We start from the raw sequence: 18610 nt of genomic DNA on the forward strand, positions 1-18610 counted from the left end.
TGCCTCTCTTTTCTTATTCATCTGAAATAACTTTCTAGTCTCATTTGGAGAGTTAAACTCCTCTTGCATGGTATGAAGGAATTAACTTTGTACAACCAATGCAAGACAGTAAGCAACTGGGCAAGCTCCCACTGAATAACGTGCTGGGAACACTCCTCAGTAGGGAATGCTCATCTCTTTGGGTGTTTTCTTCCCCTTTTGTGTTCCCTTTTCTGCAGGAAGATATGGACCTTCCTATGTTTCATATTCTCATGCACCTGTTTGCCACAAAGTGTTGTCTGAGGAGGTAAGAAAGTGAAGCAGAAGGCATATTACAGCTCCCTGTATCGGCTGTGAAAAGCCTCCTGGGAATTACAGTTGAACAGACATGTCCTCTCCTCCTTAGTGAAAGCAGCCTAAGACAAGACTGTACTGTTAGGAAACAAACAAGCTGCAGGGGTGGCTGATTTTTCTTTTTTTTTTTTTTTTTTGAAATACCTCTTAAGTGAGCCTTGAGGGCTCTAAGAGCTACTTAATGAAACACCAGAAGGGAAATGATTGTCAGCATTCAATACACTCAGCTGTGTGATCATTTTGTTTCTGAAGATTTGAAATTGCAGTAGCTAATAATATCTTAGCCCTCATTAGAGCTAAATTGCAATTGAAACTTGGGAACCTCCTGTCAAGGTCACTTCCACGTTGCCACACCAGCCCAAGAGCCTGAGCTCGCCACACGCAGCAGTGATACGAGCAGTAACGTAAGAAATAAGAAAGAATCCCGATTTTGCCAGCTGAGGAAAAAATGAAGCTGAAATAGGTGAATACAAATTTTCACAAGATGGAGAAGGGTTGAGTTGTAACTTCAAAGAAGACATTGTTTTGGGAATGGAAGAAGAATTTTTATGTTCTCCTGATACACCCCCTTGGCTAAAGCTTAACAAGTGAATTCCCGAAGTTCATTCTTTCCATCTTATTTTTCAGTGAGTTGCCTGGTTATCAGAAAGACAGGACCTACCAGCTGCTATTGAAGTCAATAAAAGCAGCCATAATGTTTGCCTTTTATTAATTGCTTTTGTGCGCGGGATTCTCCCCTGTGAATCTGTCCCTTCCTTTTTGATTAGAAAAATGGGTATTTAGAGCAGTGCTATTTGCACATACTGTAAGAACCAATCAACCAAATTAAACTTGTGTTTAAAAACTGATTCCCAACATTGAGGAAACTGTAGTGTAGATGAAACATTAGGAGGAACCATCTGGAAACTGGGTGAGGTTTCTCTTATGAAGAATTTAAATAATTTTTAATAATTTGTCAAAATGTTTAGCTATGATCTCAGTTTTTCATTGAAAAAGTGAATAGTTCATTTTTTCCAAGACAGAGTAGTGTTCAAGGAAAGAATGCACTTTTTGTAATGATAACATTTTTACAACAACAACAACAATCATAATCACAATCATAATCGTAATCATAATGCAACAGGTTTGAGTTGATGGAAAGGATGCTGGAACGGGAATCAAATCAAAACTGATGGGTAGCTCTGTGCATTGAGGTTCCCAGGACCTGTGTTACCAAGTAGCATTGCCGCAGCAATTAAAAGAAAGAAAATTAGAAAGAATCACAGAACTCTTCCCGCTCCTCTTTCCCTTGCAGATGTTGCCCCTCCTCGCTGCGTACAGCCAGGCATCTCATGCTTTCTGATCAGTAAAGAAGTTACTTTAGAGTATCGATACCCTCTTTTCCTTTTGACTGCAGCCAGCTGAGCTGATGGGATACAGAACTGACTGCATCACTACATCCAGTAAGGTCACTTTCACTGTTACTGAACATGAATTTTCCAGGTTACTGTACTATCCGTGTTCCCTGTCTGAGTGTGCTGTTTAATGCATTGTAGCCATCTCCCTTGGAAATAAAGCCAGAAATTATGATTCAAGTTATGTTTAGAAAATGCTGATCTTGTGTTTGTGGCTTTGCTACTTTCCTTGAGTGTAGGCAGAGCAGAGCTCTTAACCAGTACTTGGTGGTACAGCCTGCCCGTAACACACAGCAGAAATGGGACAAGGACACCCAAGGGCTCCCTTCCCCTTCCCCTTCCCCTTCCCCTTCCCCTTCCCCTTCCCCTTCCCCTTCCCCTTCCCCTTCCCCTTCCCCTTCCCCTTCCCCTTCCCCTTCCCCTTCCCCTTCCCCTTCCCCTTCCCCTTCCCCTTCCCCTTCCCCTTCCCCCGAAAGTATTTCTAGTGTAATGATGACACAAAATGAAAGTAAACACTGCTGATGGGCAACTTGCTAAGAGTTTAGCTCAGCTAAGCATTCCGGTGTTATTTCTTATTAATTATTGAGAGCCGCTGTGCGCTGGAAATGGTGGAATACTCAGAGGACAGCATGAACTAGAGCACACACAGTGTAACTGAGTCCCTATATTGCTCTTGACAAAACCCGGTTTACCGGGGAAGGGCGAGAAGGGGAACCAGTTTTAGAGTCATCGTGCCTGTGGGTCAGGCACATGTAGACACGGTGACTTTCTGGAGCACCCAGAGCACGCACTTAGCATGAATTCTTACATCAGAAAGCCTGTCCTTTCCTGCTCTTGCTAATAGCTGGCTGTCAAGTGGCATGGAGAAGCACAGGCTCACCCTGGCCCCTTCTGTGCCTGGTGCTCCTGGTGTTGGTAGTGATGGTGTCAGTCTGCTGAAGCAAAAACTTGTTCTGGATTCTATTTTTTCCAGTCTTTTCTAGCACATAGCCCTGACTGTGAGAAAGTCATTCAGGACTGAGCCATCCCATCGTCTCAAGCTGAATGAGATTCAAGCTGATGACTTAAAAGGGAAAAAACCATATAGGTTATTGGCAGTGTCATGTGGCTTCAAGCTCTCTATGCACCTGTGAGAATGAGTCTTCTATTTTTTTTTTCCCTTGGAAAAGTGGTGAATGAAGTTAATAATTCTTTCATAGTAGAGTCAAAAGATTTTTTCACAGGACTGTTTCATCTGGACTAAAAATTGCCATAGGACAAAATCAGGTGAGATAGAACTGTTGTAATTAAAGTGATGCAGTCAGAGAGTGCGTGATGTGAATCACATACAGCAGCGAGCAAGTGTGCTCTGAGTAAACTGCATTTGAAAGAAGGTTTAAAAGACAGGGAATGGGACCCAGTTTTCAAAATGGAGGTGTCACAGTGCCCTTTCAGATGCCCTCCATCTCCTCTCCTCTAGCTGCTTCTCCAGAAGGTTGTGGATTTGCAGTCTCATGTCACGTGTGTCAGCCCCAGGTGGATGTCTCATGTACTTAGGGGCATCTAAAATGGCACTTCATGCCTATGTTCAGGCAGTCGAAACCCCTCTGAGTGACTATTCCAGGAAGTGCTTGGGTGGAGCTGGGGGGCCTGATCCTGATTTTTGCTCTGTATTGTAAGTCCCATTGACGTTTGGTTGTTCTACATCACTGTTGAGAGTGAAAATGAAGTAAAAGCAGTCGTTATCACAGGGTATTGCACATTTATTTCTGCCTCACTGCAGGGCAGAGGTAGAAGCAGTAACCTCTCCTAATTGAGGTTTGGAAAGTGAATAACTCTTACTGCCATATTGGGAGTGGGTGTTTTAAATCTCTGCTTGAGCCACACATTAGAACCTTTTGCCAAGTCGAGGGGTAACATCATTTATTTTGCTAAATTCGGTTTCAAAAAGAACCGAAAAGTGAATGAGATAATATAAAACTGAACATAGTATTTTCAGTCATTAAAATCTTTTCCAGACAGTTTAAAAGAAGAGCTGAATTAACCAGCTGTGTACTAATCGGTGGCTACTTAGGACAGTGATTAACATTACCATAAACACTTGATAGTTCTTGGACTTGAATTTGAATACTGAAATGCCATGTTCGTATGGTCTCATTCTCTCTGTTTCTCTTTCTCTCTTTTTCTTTTCCTAACAAGGTAGTAAATTCACTTCTTTGACAACTGTTCTGATTCTTTGCTTCCCAAACTGTTCAGGTTCCTGTCTGTGAATAATAATTGCTTTTTAAAGCAGTTGTGTGTGCAGTGGAGGGCAATGCATTTGTGTTTAGAGACTCCAAAGTTTTCAAATTAGATTGAGAGAGGGATCTTGTCTTTTTTGTATCTCCATAAAGCACTGTTATTCTATTCTGTTCAGGGCCATATGTCATTCTAGCATCTGAGTTCCTTCTGGCACTGCAGTAAGCAGTGTGATTAGTGTTTTGCGGTCCCTGAATTCCTCTAGACCAAAAGCAGAGCCAGAGATTGCCTTTCCTTTGTTTCTCCAGCTACGCTAGGGAGCAGTGAGCACACTTTGTATTTGATACTACCACCTGACCTTGGAAACATCAGAGTTATAAAACCTTCTTTATATCGGCTTTACGAGACTGTATGTTTCTTTGGAGCTCAGACAATCCCAGTTTTGCAAATGGTTTGGACATCCTCTGAGGTTCTAATGCAATTTAGCTTTCCCTGGAACAAAATAATAACAGATCTGGGTGTTTTAAGGACTGCTACTTCCAGCTAGATGAGCTAATCTGATAATAACTATGTGCCTAGAGTTTGGTGATCCAAGATTTGCAGATTTACGTACAGAACTATTTTTTTTTGCTGAGGAAGCAATGTATAATGAGCTCTGAGAGCTGCCAGCTAGTGTCTGCAGCTTTCACTCGTGCAGCTAAAAAATGAATTCCTTCCTGTAAATTGTGAGCAGCTCCATGGGAATCTTTTTAATATGTGTAAGGTAGGGTGTGCATAGCGATAGCAAATGCACTAATACCACAGTGCAAACGTTCTGGAGCAGGAAAATGATGTTTTTCACACTGTTTTATTTCTTTTGACTAACTCATGTGCAGCATCCAAAATGCTATCCAAGACTAACTTTGAATTCTTTAAAAGTCCCTGTACTGTGTTAAACTGCAGCAGTGGGATGATGAATCAGTGTGAGAGTGAAGGAAATATGGCCCTGCGCATTACACTTCGCTGTGCTTTGTGTAAGGTAGGCTTTTGAGACTTGTCATGGATTATTGACTGTTTGGGGAGAACAAAGAGGTTCTGCAATGATTGCTTGCACCAATAAGTCGTCATACTGATGTTCTTATCAGGGCACTTTACCAGGGCAGGAAGGCACTTCAGAGACTGATAACTAACAAGTTACTGTACTTGGGTAGTAAATTACCCAGTTTTACTGGGCCTCCTTGTGCAAAAGCTTCAATGAAGCAGCTCTCGTGTTTTGACTGCAGTTCGTCGGCCGGCCAGCTGCAGCATGGTGCACCTGCTGGTGGGATGCTAGCTGCCTCTCCTGTGTCAGTGCTCACAGGACACTCCATGTCCTGGTGAAAAATGTAGGTCAGAACTGCCGAGACTGGAACATGGCACTTCCCGAAAATGCTTCTACCGCAAATGTGTCTTTGATATCAAACATTGAGATACATCTGCAGTCTTTCTTTTCCAGTTAAGCTTTGGGCAGTGATGACTTTTTGAAGCTTTTGCTGAGATTGTACAAAAGCCCAGCCTTCCAATGACTGCCATGGTTCCTCTTGGCACTTCTGGACTCTGCCTTCTGTATTTTGTTTACTTTATTACTTCTGCTGTTTTCTTATAGAATTTGGTAGACATGCACTGTACTGGCTGAATAATTTTTATGTATGTGTTGTATCTTCTAAGGTATCCTAGTTCTTCAAAATCATCCTGGTAAACTTTCAGCAGTTTTGCTTCAGGTGTTCTTGCACTTTGAGCAGCCTTAGATAGATGCTTTTCAATATTCTTAGTTTCTTGTTCCACTTACCTGCAGGACATGAGTGCCTTCTGGCATGCTGAGCAGTCTTTGAGCAGAAAAATGAAGAAAAGAGAAGACTGTAATATCCAGGCTTTTTACTCTTTCTGCCCATATATTATTCTCTGTTACTAAGTGAAGCATAACTCTCTCAGTTTGTAGGCATAGCATTCCCTCTATACAAGAGCTCTTTTATCATCTGGATCGTGTTGATTTTTCACCATTCTCTGAACATAAACTATGAAAATTGTCCCTTTTCTTCCTCCCTACCTTGTGAATCCTAGTTATAAATTGTGGGAGGGCCATGAGCAAGACATACAGAATACAAGATCTTGCATTATAAAGGTTTTACTGACACTCATTTGGGATGACCTACATAAGTCACTGGTCATGTTAATGCTTTAGAAAATTAGAAGGAATTAATTTACAAATGAAATTAATGGAAAAAGTGACCATGAATTTTAATAGAAGTGTAATATTAACAGGAATGGAACTCATTAAACTTTGAAATATGAGGCAGCCTCTTCATCCACTAGGCTCCACAGCTGTGATTATAACTGATGGGGATTCAGAGGTATTAAATTGGCTGCATGAAGGCTTTTTAGCTGGCCCATGAATAGCATAGGAGTGAGGGGAAAGGAGTGAGATAGTTGCAAGGGAATAGCAAAGAAAATCAAGAGTGAGGGTGAAAACCATTGAGCTTATACAATGCCTTTTCTCCAGTCCATGGTGAGTTACAATGTTCATCATCTGTACTACCTGGGGGTTTGGTTCCCCGGTGAGAAAGCTGGAATAGTTTTTCTCACCTCTTGCATCCTCGCTTGTGTGTGTTCCCCAGTTAGAAGTATTTTTCTGCTCTGAGCATGCATGCTTTTTCTCTCTCCTGTCCCATAAGGAGCAGCCTCTGTGCAACCTGATTCTCCCCTCTGACTACAAAAGCTTCACACCGCTGATGGTGGATACAGAAGCAGCACCTTTTCCAGTTTGGCTTGCTTCAGACTGAACCACAGCTCTCTACCTTGTATGTCTTGATTTCTTTTGGTTTCTTTCCTGCCAGGCAACGCTAAGGTGTCCCATGAAGGCCTGATTCTAAGTTTTCAAAAATGTTTTCCTAGGTGAAAAGCATTCTTCTGTAGGCTGATGCTACCTGACACGTGCAACTGAAGTGTATGTCCGTGTATTGTCTGTCTGCCCATATAGCTACTAATAATTCTCTTTTTTTTTTTTTTTTAAATTAAGGCTCATCTATGTTTTGCCAATTTCTTCAACTTGATATCTGAAGTTACTTTCTTTTCTCCTCATGCTTTTCTTGTGTGTCAGATTGGTGTTTAGTTCTGGTTCACTTAAGATGCATTTATGCACCTTACTTTTCAATTGAACTTTTACCCGTCACGGGCCGAGAGGCAAGTTATATTGCCAGGCCTCAGTTAATTACCAATGCTATTACTTTTTTATTTGCGGTGCCTGAGCAAGCAGGAGAACAGCAGGTTAAGTCATATTTGCAAAGAGATCATGACTCAATTAGTGCTTATGAGTAAAAATGAAAAAAAAAAAAGGAATAATTAAGAGTATGGCAGTAACAGCATTATATGCCCGCCTAAGTGCTAAGGAACCTGCTCAAAATAGAAACCCAATAAAAGAACGAAGGATTAGAAAGGATGTGTATAAAGCCTGAATGCAACAGGGAATTTGTGTGAGACTTTCTTTACACGGAGGAATTAGAGGAGCTTGTTACAACAGGGTACAAAATCTTGGCTCTGATTTTGCAAAATCAATGGATCCAAGCGCCTTCGTTTTGGAAGGTTTGCTGCATGGCTAGTTTAATTTTGGTTGTGAAAGCAAAAATAAAAAGCACCAGATATTCAAGATTTTTCCTGTCCGCTACAAACAGAAAGGCCCCAAAGTGTCAAAGTTTTGTTTATAAGATCTGCTGTCTCTCACGAGGAAAATTGTTTTCCCCCTTAGGTTCAGCTATGCTGCTGCTACCTCCAGCAATTTGTAGTTATACTAATTCACATTACTTTTAACTTGCCCCCCAAAGTTCCAAACCGCAAACTTAAGAACTGAATGGATCACTGCATAGGATTGGAAGGGCTGTCTGTAATTTTGTTCTTCACTGCATGTACTTATAACCTGGTGGTGCTGATAGTCGGGACTGAGAGGTAAAGCTAGCTACGGGCAAAGAGGTGCAGCTCCCCTCGAGGGAGAAGAACTATGGCAGTTGGAGCCAGCTGAAGAGCTAGCTTTTTGGGTTACAGGTCCTTTCCTGAAAAGTAACTCGAGGAACGTCACATACGTGCTACTTGTTAGCTTGGTGAAATCTTTCTGAATTAAGTGGCAGTTAAAGGATTTTTAAAGCAATTCTGGGGAAAAAATTGTTGTACACAGTAGCGGAGATATGCCATGAAAGGTTCTCTAGGTTTTAAAATTTAAGGTCCAAGCACGTGCTCTGGAAATCAGTCTGCTGATTTCAGTGGAAGCAGGCGGTCTCACCATCACTGTGTCACCAGATCCAACTGGTGCCTGGAGCTGCAGAGATGGAGCCACAGGCTCCATGCCCTGAAAAATTCTCCAGGGATCACCCAAACCCACAAAACATGTAAGACCACAGTGTACAAAAAAAAAGACATAACCCATAAAAACTGTAGAGCTCCTTTTCCACTGAAGAGGCTGCTCTGGCTTTTCCTCCGCTTCCAGGCTGAGAGGAAACAGCCCCTTGGCTATGGTCTGCTCCTCCTCACACTACGTATTTGTCTTCCAAGTTTCTCACTCATTGGGGCAGTTGTCTCCTTGTGCAATATACAGCTGCTTGCCTTTCCCTATAGGCAGCTGGCTGGGAAGATAAGATGTCCTGCATGAAGGGAAACCAGCCACTCTCAAACCTGGGTACCTTCGGCTCACTTCTTTGTTGCACTGTTTTACCCTTCTTCTTAGTTTTCTAAAAACCTCTGTCCAGCCACTGTGATGTGAGTCTGAGTAATCGGACTGGCAGCAGTACACAGTTGGATAGGGAAGCTGAGTTGCACATCAAGTGCCGTAAAATATAATACTGGCACCACCCCAGTCTGTGGCAATGAATAGATGGGGATTTTTTCTTAAGCATGGCTACACTACTGTGACAGAAGTTGGGCTTTTTTCCCACCCTCTGTGTGTGTGTGCGTGCGCGCGGGTGTGCACAGGTCGTCACAAAAAGCAGATGATGGTGAATGTGATTTTTTTCGCTGTGACAGATCTATCCAATGATACCCTCGAGGAATTTGATTCTGCAGTGGAGAACGGCCACTCTGCTGTTGCCATTTGAATGTACAAATGCCAAGATGTTTATACCCCACGATGCCATGTAGCATACATAGGATAGCTCATTGCCTAGCTCACTACTGGAAGCAGTACAGTTTGGTATTGTGGTGGTCTGCCCTAGCACTGCTATGAAGCAGGGGTTAATATTTTGAGAAAAATGAAATTCTAGTGCAGCCAGATTGCAGCTAATTAGCATGTGAAATTTTTCTATGGGATAGCAGTATCCAGTAATCCATGGGGCCTCTGAAAGTTTGTGCAAGGGAAGGATTATCATTTTTTTTTCTTTTGCGGGTGTGTGTGTGTGTGCACGTGTTTAAAATTGCATGTGTGTCTTTTCAAATGTTTGCAAATATTTTCTGAATCCGGAAAACTGATTAGGAAAGATGATCCTTCACAGAGGCTGTGACCCTTCTGCAGGTGAGCTCAGCGCAACCTTAAGCAGCTGAGGGCTGCGGTGGCTGCATTTAGTGCAGACAATTCATGCGGATCTAAACAGGCCTGAGGGTTTGATTACATTTGCTTTTCTTATAGAAACATTAGCACAAATCCCTTCCCTTGACAGAGAAAACAAGTGGACTAACCATACACAGAATTAGCCATTGCTCAACGTAGGACTGGGAGCAGGGGATACGTTACTTTCTTAAAGGACATTGTCCTGAGTCAGTGGGTGCTGTGTCATCTTTCCTCCGATACGTATTTTATTGGATGAGGATAAAGAGTTTTGCTTACTGTCTGTGGGAAATAGAGTAGAAAGCTGTCTAGCAAAAGTGCTGAAAAGTACATTTCCTCATTGTTAAATGGCAGCAGGGTGCTTTTATACCTCCTAGCTGACTTTTGGTAGAGACGAAGTATTAATACTAAAGAGCAAAGGAGGAATATCATCATCCCAGAGTCACGGTACGCGTGATAGAGAGCCCTGTCAGAAACGGTTGCTAGTGGAAATCCAGGTGATGAGATGGGAGATGCTGTGTTTCCCGCTGGTCCGGAAGAGCAGGAGCCTGTTGCCCTTCAGGGGCAGGCTGCGGGGCAGGCTGCCGGCTTCGCTGCACTCCTTCGCCCTTGGGCTGCGGGGTAAGAGCCAGAGATTTAACGTCATCGAGGGACTGGGTAGGTCAGCTGGCTTTTGTTACTTGTACTTGGGGTTGTGCTAGGCGTATGTTCATGACCGGAGCATTAGGGGTTAACAGGGCACTGAGAGATGTTTTAATATATGGTTAATTAGTTATCCTGCAGGCTGATTGATTGCCTATCTATTAAATCTTCTGTTGATGGACTTGTAAAACGTATTACTCATCTGTAAAATGGTTATAACAGCTATAAATCATTTAAGAAAGCTTATAATTCATTTATTAACCTATTCTTTAGCATAAAGCGGGATTGATCTTCATCTTCATGCCCTGTATTTTTAAATTACACATATGATGACAGAACCTCATGTGAGCACGTCTGCCGTACTGGGCAATTGAATAGAAAGGATCCATGTGTTTCACAGTGGCTGCTTGTTTTCCTCTCCAAGTTTTGGTCCTTTGTGAAAGTTATCACACTGCTTTTAAAAAAACACTACAGGGTCTGTTGCAAAACCCTGTATAGCTATTGGAGCTGGCTGGAACACAGCCGCTTGCTCGGTCTGTGGGAAGTACTGCGTTTTGGGGCGTTACACCACCGTGAGAACCAAGGTGTGTCTGCCAAATGCCCGATCGTCCTTTCCAGTGAAAGCTGGTGGGGTTCTCTGTGGCTTATGAAGAACAACGTTAGCTCTTGACCAACATTGTTTTGGTTTGATCAAGTCATGGATAGTGTGGTTTGACCTGGTGGTACCTGAGGGCATTTCTGGGGTTGCACTCACTTATGCCTATTTGTGGCGCTGAGGAATGGTTCCAGGGACTGGGGAAACCTGGGAGCAAAACATGTTCTCAAACCCTCTTTTTTCCCAGTAAAACCTTCTCTGTCTGAAAGGGTGAGGGCTATCGCAGCTTTGGGCTGTCTCATCATTTCCCTGCTTTTGGAGAGACCCCTTGGAGGACTTGCAGACCCTTTTGACTTGTGAGCGTTGTGGCTGGGCTGGCGGTATAGTTCTGGCTGTTGTTACGGCCACAGTTTCTGGCACAATTTAGTTCTTTGTTCGTGCGCTGGGACTTGTAATCTCCAAGAGAAGTCACCCGCCGAAGAGGGCGGGCGCCGCCGCTAGGTGCCAGTGTGTCCCGGCAGGAGCCGCCGGGAAGCGGGCGCACCGGGAAGCCGGGGGTGCGGGGGGGCTCTGCGGCGGGAGCCTTGGGGAAACTCACCGAGGACTCTTTTTCTTTTTTTCTCTCCCCCCTCCCCCCCCCCCTCCCCCCCCCCCTTCCTTCACCTGTAAATGTGTCTTCTATCCGCACCGCTGCTGCTGGGAAGAGACTGCCAGGGCATTTTTTTGAAATGAATTTTTCAAATGCTTCCCTCCCACTACTTTACTTTTTATATTAGCCTCTTGGAAATCAGAAGTTGAAATCTGTTTCCTCCCTCAGGTTTTCTTTTTCTTTTTTTTTTTTTTTTTCCTCCCTTGAGCTCCCGTTTAAAGGCAGCCTGTGAGTTCATGAAATGAAACTAGCAGAGAAACAAACTGTACTAAATTGAGAAGGATATTAATACATTTTTCAGAAAGGCTTTGCAGACTTCAGACACAGACAGGAAAGCAAGGACGCTATAGGTAATATTAGCGTGGACGGCATCCCATAAATACCTCTGTGCCGCTCTAACACAGATGTGGGTTGCCAATAAGCAGCTGGTGCCAGAGAATGAAGTCTATAGACCCTACGTAATTCCATGCAAGTCTCTATGCTGTGTGACAAAGATGCTCATAGCTGCAGGAATGCCTCGTGTCTGATGCATCTTTCAGGAGGTTATTCACATAGGTCTGTCCTGTGTCCTGGAGACATCGCTCGCTTGCAAAACAGTGATGAAGAGTCCCAAATGAAAAGTGTCTCATTATGGCATATACTACATTACGCCTCAGGATATGTTGTCATGAAGGCTGGATGTCAGAACGTTGGGCCAACAAACAATGCCAATTTCTCTCTGTGTCCTGTTAGCACAGTGGGGTGTAATGTCATGCAGCCATCTGGAGGTGATGCTGACTCAGCCTGGGCTTCCCGGCACTATGCCCCTGAAACCCATCACCTCTCAGGATGCATCAGCAGCACAAAGCGGGCGATGAGCCTGTGCCTGTCTTATTTCTCTTTCCATGTGCCCTTCCTTCCTGTCAAGGGATTAACTTTAGGTATGAGATACTAAGAAAATCCGTCCCTTATTTTATAATAAAAACCTGACTCCAGGAGTCCTGGTCAGTGTGCTGGCTTTGGGGATTTCATCACGAAATTCAAGCAATTTGTGTGTTTTCATTAAAAAAACCCCAGTCTCCTAAAAAAGCAGCTCAACTTTTCAATTATTTAGAGAAGCAAGGTTTTCATGACTGGGAGCTCTGGGACGTGAGTTCCAAAGTTGCCAGTGTTAGTGGCAAATTATTAGAAACAAAATGCAACTTTTTCTTAAAAGAAAAACATTATGATGAAGCAAAGAAAGTTTAATAATCTGGGGATTGCTGACTTGTGTTTTTCTGAATGCTTGTAACTGATATAGCTGTTACCCCCTACAAAAGCAACCACAGGGGTACTACAGGATTAACCATCCTCCTCATCTCCTTCTAATTCCAGTATGATTTACCCTTCACCTGAATACTTGGTATTAATGACACTAAAAATATAAATAAGTGATTTTTTTGATGTTGTTGTTGTGCAACTTTTAGGTTCATTATTGAACACTTACCAGAGAAGGGCTTCTGGAAATGTTTAAATTAGCAAGCACAGGTATAAGGATAGGGGGCCCTTTTTCTTTCACCTGTGGCTTTGCATGACTGTGTAACCTCCTCACCTGCATCAGAAATTCCAGCATGAAGTAGCTGCTGAGGCCATCGCTTTCTGTTCATCCTCATGTCTTTGTTCAGGCGTTTCTAACATGGTCCTTACTTCACTGTCTGCCCTTTTTCCTCTTCAGCTAAAAGGACGTGAAGTAGGATGAAGGCTTTCCTATTATTGTTGTCCTGTCCTCATGTTCTGAATGTGCTTTTTGCAGGAATAAACTGAACATCCTTACAGCTCAATACCTCCAGCTTGTCTCCTCTGTCTGATTCCCATCCCTTTTAAATAGAGCTTTCTGTCCAGTGTGCCCCAAATCTCATGATCACACAGCAGCTTCCCTCCTGCTTCCTGCTGCTCTCGGATCTGCACACTCCCCAGCCCCGAGACACTACATCCTCCCTTTTCATGTGACCTGTGCTGCCCCTTAATATGAGTCCACTCTTGTATCTTTGTCATGCGCGCTTGTGCCTTGGCTGACCCGTTACGTGGGTCCCACGGACCCGCATGAAGCAACAAGGAGAGGCTGGTTGCACCAGATGACGGTTTGGGATTTGTGCAGCCTCCACGGGGTCTCAGTTTGTGATCAGATGCATTTGGAGCCTCTTTGATGTTGATGGTTGTAGATGGAGCCCACCCACTCCAGTGCAAGCCTCAGGAATTAATTACCCTTTGCCAGAGCTATCATGGATGTAAAGTAGTTATTATTTACTATGAGCTCTGTCTTGCCCGTCCCCTGCACATAACCCCTTTATCAGCCACGCTTGAAGCAGCTCAGCACTGAGGGAAGTCCTGAGCACAGTTAAAACAAACAAATGAGCCCTGAAGGCCGGAGCTTCCAGCCACGGAAGACTTCAGTTATAAACTCAGCTTGTCCAAGCACCTTAAAAATGTCACCAGGCTCCCCAAACGCTGCTGCGGCGCGTCAACCCCGGTTGCTTGTCGCAGGGAAAGCAAAACGTTTCCCGTTTCCAGAGTGATGCCGTGGGAGCCGTTGTAGGGTCGGAGTGGACTTCATTAGCTACGTGGAGCATCAGGGAAGTCAAAAGGGATGCGGGGAGGCAGGAGGCCAGCAGGTGTAACGGTGCAGCTGGCTTGCAAGAAGCCGCATTAGAGCCCGACCATACCGCGGCCCCTGATCCTTTGCCTCGTTTTCAGCAAAGGCAGACACTCCAGCTTTTATAATGTATTGATTAGCAGGGAAAATAACGTGCGGGGCAGTGCTGTCTGTAGGCTCGCTCTGTGAAACTTTCCAGCCAAAACTAGGTCAGGTTTAAAAGCCTAACGTGTGCACCGAAGCGCAAAGGCAGCGAGAGAGATGACTTGTTCCCAGTAATGATATTTTAAACAAAAGGAAAGAGCTGGCATTCTGTTTGTTTAATGGCTGCAAGCTGATCGCATATTTCACTACAGCTGTGTTTTGTGGTTTTAGATGCTATCGCAGTATTTACTTGCAGACAGGACAATGAGTTGCAGGCAGAGGCTGGCAGGGAGTACGCTACAGCAAAAGTAGCTAAATAGTGTAATTTTTCTTGTTATAACTCTGATACATTGCAGTAGCCATTATCCCCCCACAAAATGAGGGCTGCTCCCCTGGCCTTACAGGCAGAGTAGCTAAGGTGGAGGAGACCATTATCTCTGTTTTGTGGACAGGGATGTGATACTAATAGAATAAAGGGCTTCCTACAGCTCTAAAGAAATTCTTTCCCACAACTTTGTACAAAACCAGTGACATGTTCTTGCATCTTGTCTTCAGTACAAACATCTTTTATTTAAAGGAGAGGTTGGCCGACTTGTTTTTGCCACATGTCAGTTTGAACAGCAGAGGTGGTGGTAATTGGTGCTGACAGGAGGTAGATCCACCGGCAGTGGCAGGTCTCGGTCACCTCCTTTCTGGGGTGTACGCCCTTGTGAAGCAGCGTATGAAGAGCTACAGGTACCCAACCCGGCATTTTGGGTTCCTCTGAGATTGTACTCTGCACTAATGTCTCTGTGAAACCCCTCTTCATCCCTATTGGAGATGTGCAGTCAGAAGTCAGGATGCCCTCAGCAGTCACCTGGGCACCTCTGGCCCACGCAGACACCTCCCGTGTGGGCAGCAGCCGATGGCCCAGGGAGAGAGAAACTCTTCCAGGGGCCAACTCTTCCACTTCTGGGAATGGTGTCTAAGGTAATACGATATTCTTGCTGGGGAATCCTCCTCTATCTCTATTGTCTATAGAAAGAGCTTAGGCATTTAATTTTTAGATCTGTTCTACATTTTTCTGGGGAAATGGGATCTGCTGTATTATTAGTCCCAAATCCTGCTGGGCTGCATCAAGACACTCAGCTGATTTTCTTTAGCAATAGTGTTAACATGTAATACTCTCCAAGGACTACTGATAACAGAGTCACCACACACATCAAGGATGCTGTACTGCTTCAGTAATTCATATTTGCTGTGTGCTTTGATGTTTTTGGAGAGAAGGTCTGACAAGGAAGCAAAATATTGTGACTACAGCTGTTAAAGTGAGACAAAGGATTAGGATCTGGCTTGCTACAGCATTTTTCTCAAGTCTATTCCAGGTAGGCTTTCAGGGAGCTTGCGCCACTACAGCCTCTGAGTGCCTTCCAGTAGCGCGTTAAGAGACGCTACCAACATCTGCTACTTGTGAGTCATCCTTCTTTTCCTCATTTCCCAGAGCTAGAAGAGTATGTGCTTTTTGAAAAGAAATATGCAGTTTTATATGCTGTCTAGCATGTGCCTGGGGCCCTAAAATGCTTAACAGTCTGCTTAAATAAATACTAAAACTCTTGTTGTTGTTATGCTACTTTAGAGTGGGTAGCAAAGATGGTTATCCCTGTGGTATGCTGGGTGGAAAGCCACAGCACAGAGAAGAAACCTTGCGAATTTGTCATACTTGTATATGGAGTCAAAACCGGACCCCGAGTCTCGTAGTGTCTTGGTGTTACTTGTTAGGGATGATATTGCTTGTTGGCCCAGACGTAAAAGTACAATACTGGGACCATTGGGGAAGGTTTCCAGCCTTCCCTTCTCCTTCACCAGACATGTTATCGGGATGGCTGCCGCACTGGTTTATACAGTCTAACTCTATTTGTGAGATGGAGCCATTTTCCTTACTGACATTAGTTTCTCTTGCTCTAACCTGCAAATGAAGTCAGGGCTGGCAAGGCACTGAGCCTCACCCCCACTGGAAAATGCTGACAGAAAAGGCTTGTTTTATTTGGCCTTGTTCTAAGCAAAGCAAATAATTTACCACATCTTTGAATGTGCTGTTCATTTATCAAGTAGCTCCATGAGATGGCTGAAATTTTTCAGGGTAGATGAAGGAGGCTCAGCATCTAATAAATTGGTCAGTTTGGAGCTCTCACTGTGGGTGATGTTTCTAAAATGCTAACGTCATTTGTAATTTCTCAAAATTACACATAATTTATGTTGTGGTTGTTCACTACTAACTGTTTAGGAAAACACTTTACAATTAACTCTAGATGATAAGATTTAATAAGAGCTTTCACACGTTTTTATCCTACTCATCTGTTTTGGGTTGTAAAAGCAAAATTGCCTTTTGATTTCTTTAGTGATTGGACAGCTGGCTGGGTAGCAGTGGAGAGTTTCAAATATCCAGGAGTCATGAAATGAAGTTCCTTGGATTAGTAGCAGAGATAATTTTCTGTTGCAGGACATTATTTCTCATTTAATCCATAGACAGGTTTATATTAACAGTTAAAAAACAACTTTACATCTGAGCTAAAGCTCAAAATTCCTTTGTCTACCTGCCACATATACCATAGGTATAATTTATGAAGTCATAAGAGGAGGTCTGCTTAGATAACAGACTGTTGGGACAGGCTACTGTTTCTACAGTGATTTCCTCTGAAATCTTAGTCATTTTTTGAACTTCTACGTGCTTCCATTTATTTGTCTGTAAAAAAAACCCTATGATTATTCTGTACCAGATATGACAGCCTTACTTAACTGAGGTTTGCAAAACACTTTGCAATCTCAGGACAAGAGCATACAGTCTAAAGGCAGGATATGCATGTTTTTCCTTATTTCTAGTGGACATCTTAAATGCAAGGCACTTCTCCATGGACAACAGGCACAAGACTGAGGCTGTTGAAAGTATGTACCTCAATTAGTTAGTTTTCTTTCTGAGAACATGGCTCCAAACTGAAAGTAAACAAGAGTTTTCTAAACCAAAAGGATGCTCTAAGGTTGGAAGAGGTCATATGCAGGCTGAGACTCTGTTTCTGTTACCATTAAAAAGTCACATGGTTGCTTTGTATGTCTTTTTCCTACTTTTTCCATCTGTGATACCTATGACCTTACAGAACAGTTGGTTGAGGTCCTTCAAAAAGAAATGGGCTTTCTGAACATGTTGTCCCCCTTTTACTGTTGCTGCAAAAAGAAAAAACAAATAAGGCCACACAATCCATCCTGTGCTAGTGCTACTGCTTGGGAGAAGAGCAGCTTTTCTCCTCTGAGCCTGGAAACACTTTTCCTGCAAGTTCATGACAATACATGTTATATCTCAGGAAGGTTGTGAAAAGTCTCCTGTTCTGAACCAGATCCCAGGCTATCCAGGCACAAATGCCTCCACACTTGAATGAAAAAAGAGATTCTTGTGTTCCCCAATTTCTCAATCATAAATGATTTAAATAAGGGCTGGGTTAAGGCAGACTGGGGCACTTAGAGATCCACTGGGGACCAGCAGTGGCTCTGATGCTCTGCAGTGATCATGGCAGTGTACCCTCTTCCTGTTGTAAGGGGGGAACAGGAGGTGCAGAGAGGTTTCGTTGTACCTGTAAGAGTGACAGCAAGGAGAGCAGGAGCAAGAGGGGGACCGATTCCCTTGGCCATTGGTTAGCTTCACTACTGGTTTCAAGAGGATGTCTCTTTCCTTTCCTTTGTTCTTCCCATCTGGGAGGGGTGGCCCTTGTGCTGAAGGACTGGTGTCAGTGGAGCCCAAGAGCATTAAGCTGTGCTGGAAGGAACAGGGCCCACTGCACACTGCTCCAAGCTCTCTGCATGCTCCAAACAGCATCTGAATGACATTTTCCAGATTTTTCTTTTACTAGAGTTGGTGGAAAAGGCAAAATCTCCTATTCTACACTCATCATGGCACTCGTGCTGAGGAGGATCATGTTGTATTCTGACTTACCCATGTTGGCTTGGCAGGATGAATGCTTGGAAATAATAAGCATTTATCTTCCTGAGTCTCATGATGAGTCTGGGAACTTTCACACTTCCCACAAAACAGGAACAAAATCTGCTCCCTCCCACCCTCCCACCTCCCCCCCCTGCGTTGTGATAGACATTGTCGTTATTATTGTTTTTTGTTGTATGGCACGGCAAGCACTTCTGCCTCTAGTATTAAATGTTGTAGCTCATGTGCTTTTCAGAAAAAAATATGGGATCAGTCATCGTGGGACTGGCCTATAGATATTAAGATGTTAGTTTGAAAATTCGTATTCCCCAAGAGGCCCATTCCTTAATGGTGGGCTTAATAACAAATGAGGTCTGAAAATGGTATTCAGACAGCGTACTGTCTTCTACATCAGCTCTTAAAAAAAAATCACATGATTTTTTGAAGTCATTGTAAAGTGGCTCTCTTCCACCTCCTCCACCATATTACCCTAATGTCTCTTGGGAAGTACAGTCTCAGCATTGCACCACTGCTTCT

The sequence above is a fragment of the Vanellus vanellus genome (assembly GCF_965231255.1).
Source record: "Vanellus vanellus genome assembly, chromosome: 2".
Taxonomy (NCBI): Eukaryota; Metazoa; Chordata; class Aves; order Charadriiformes; family Charadriidae; genus Vanellus; species Vanellus vanellus.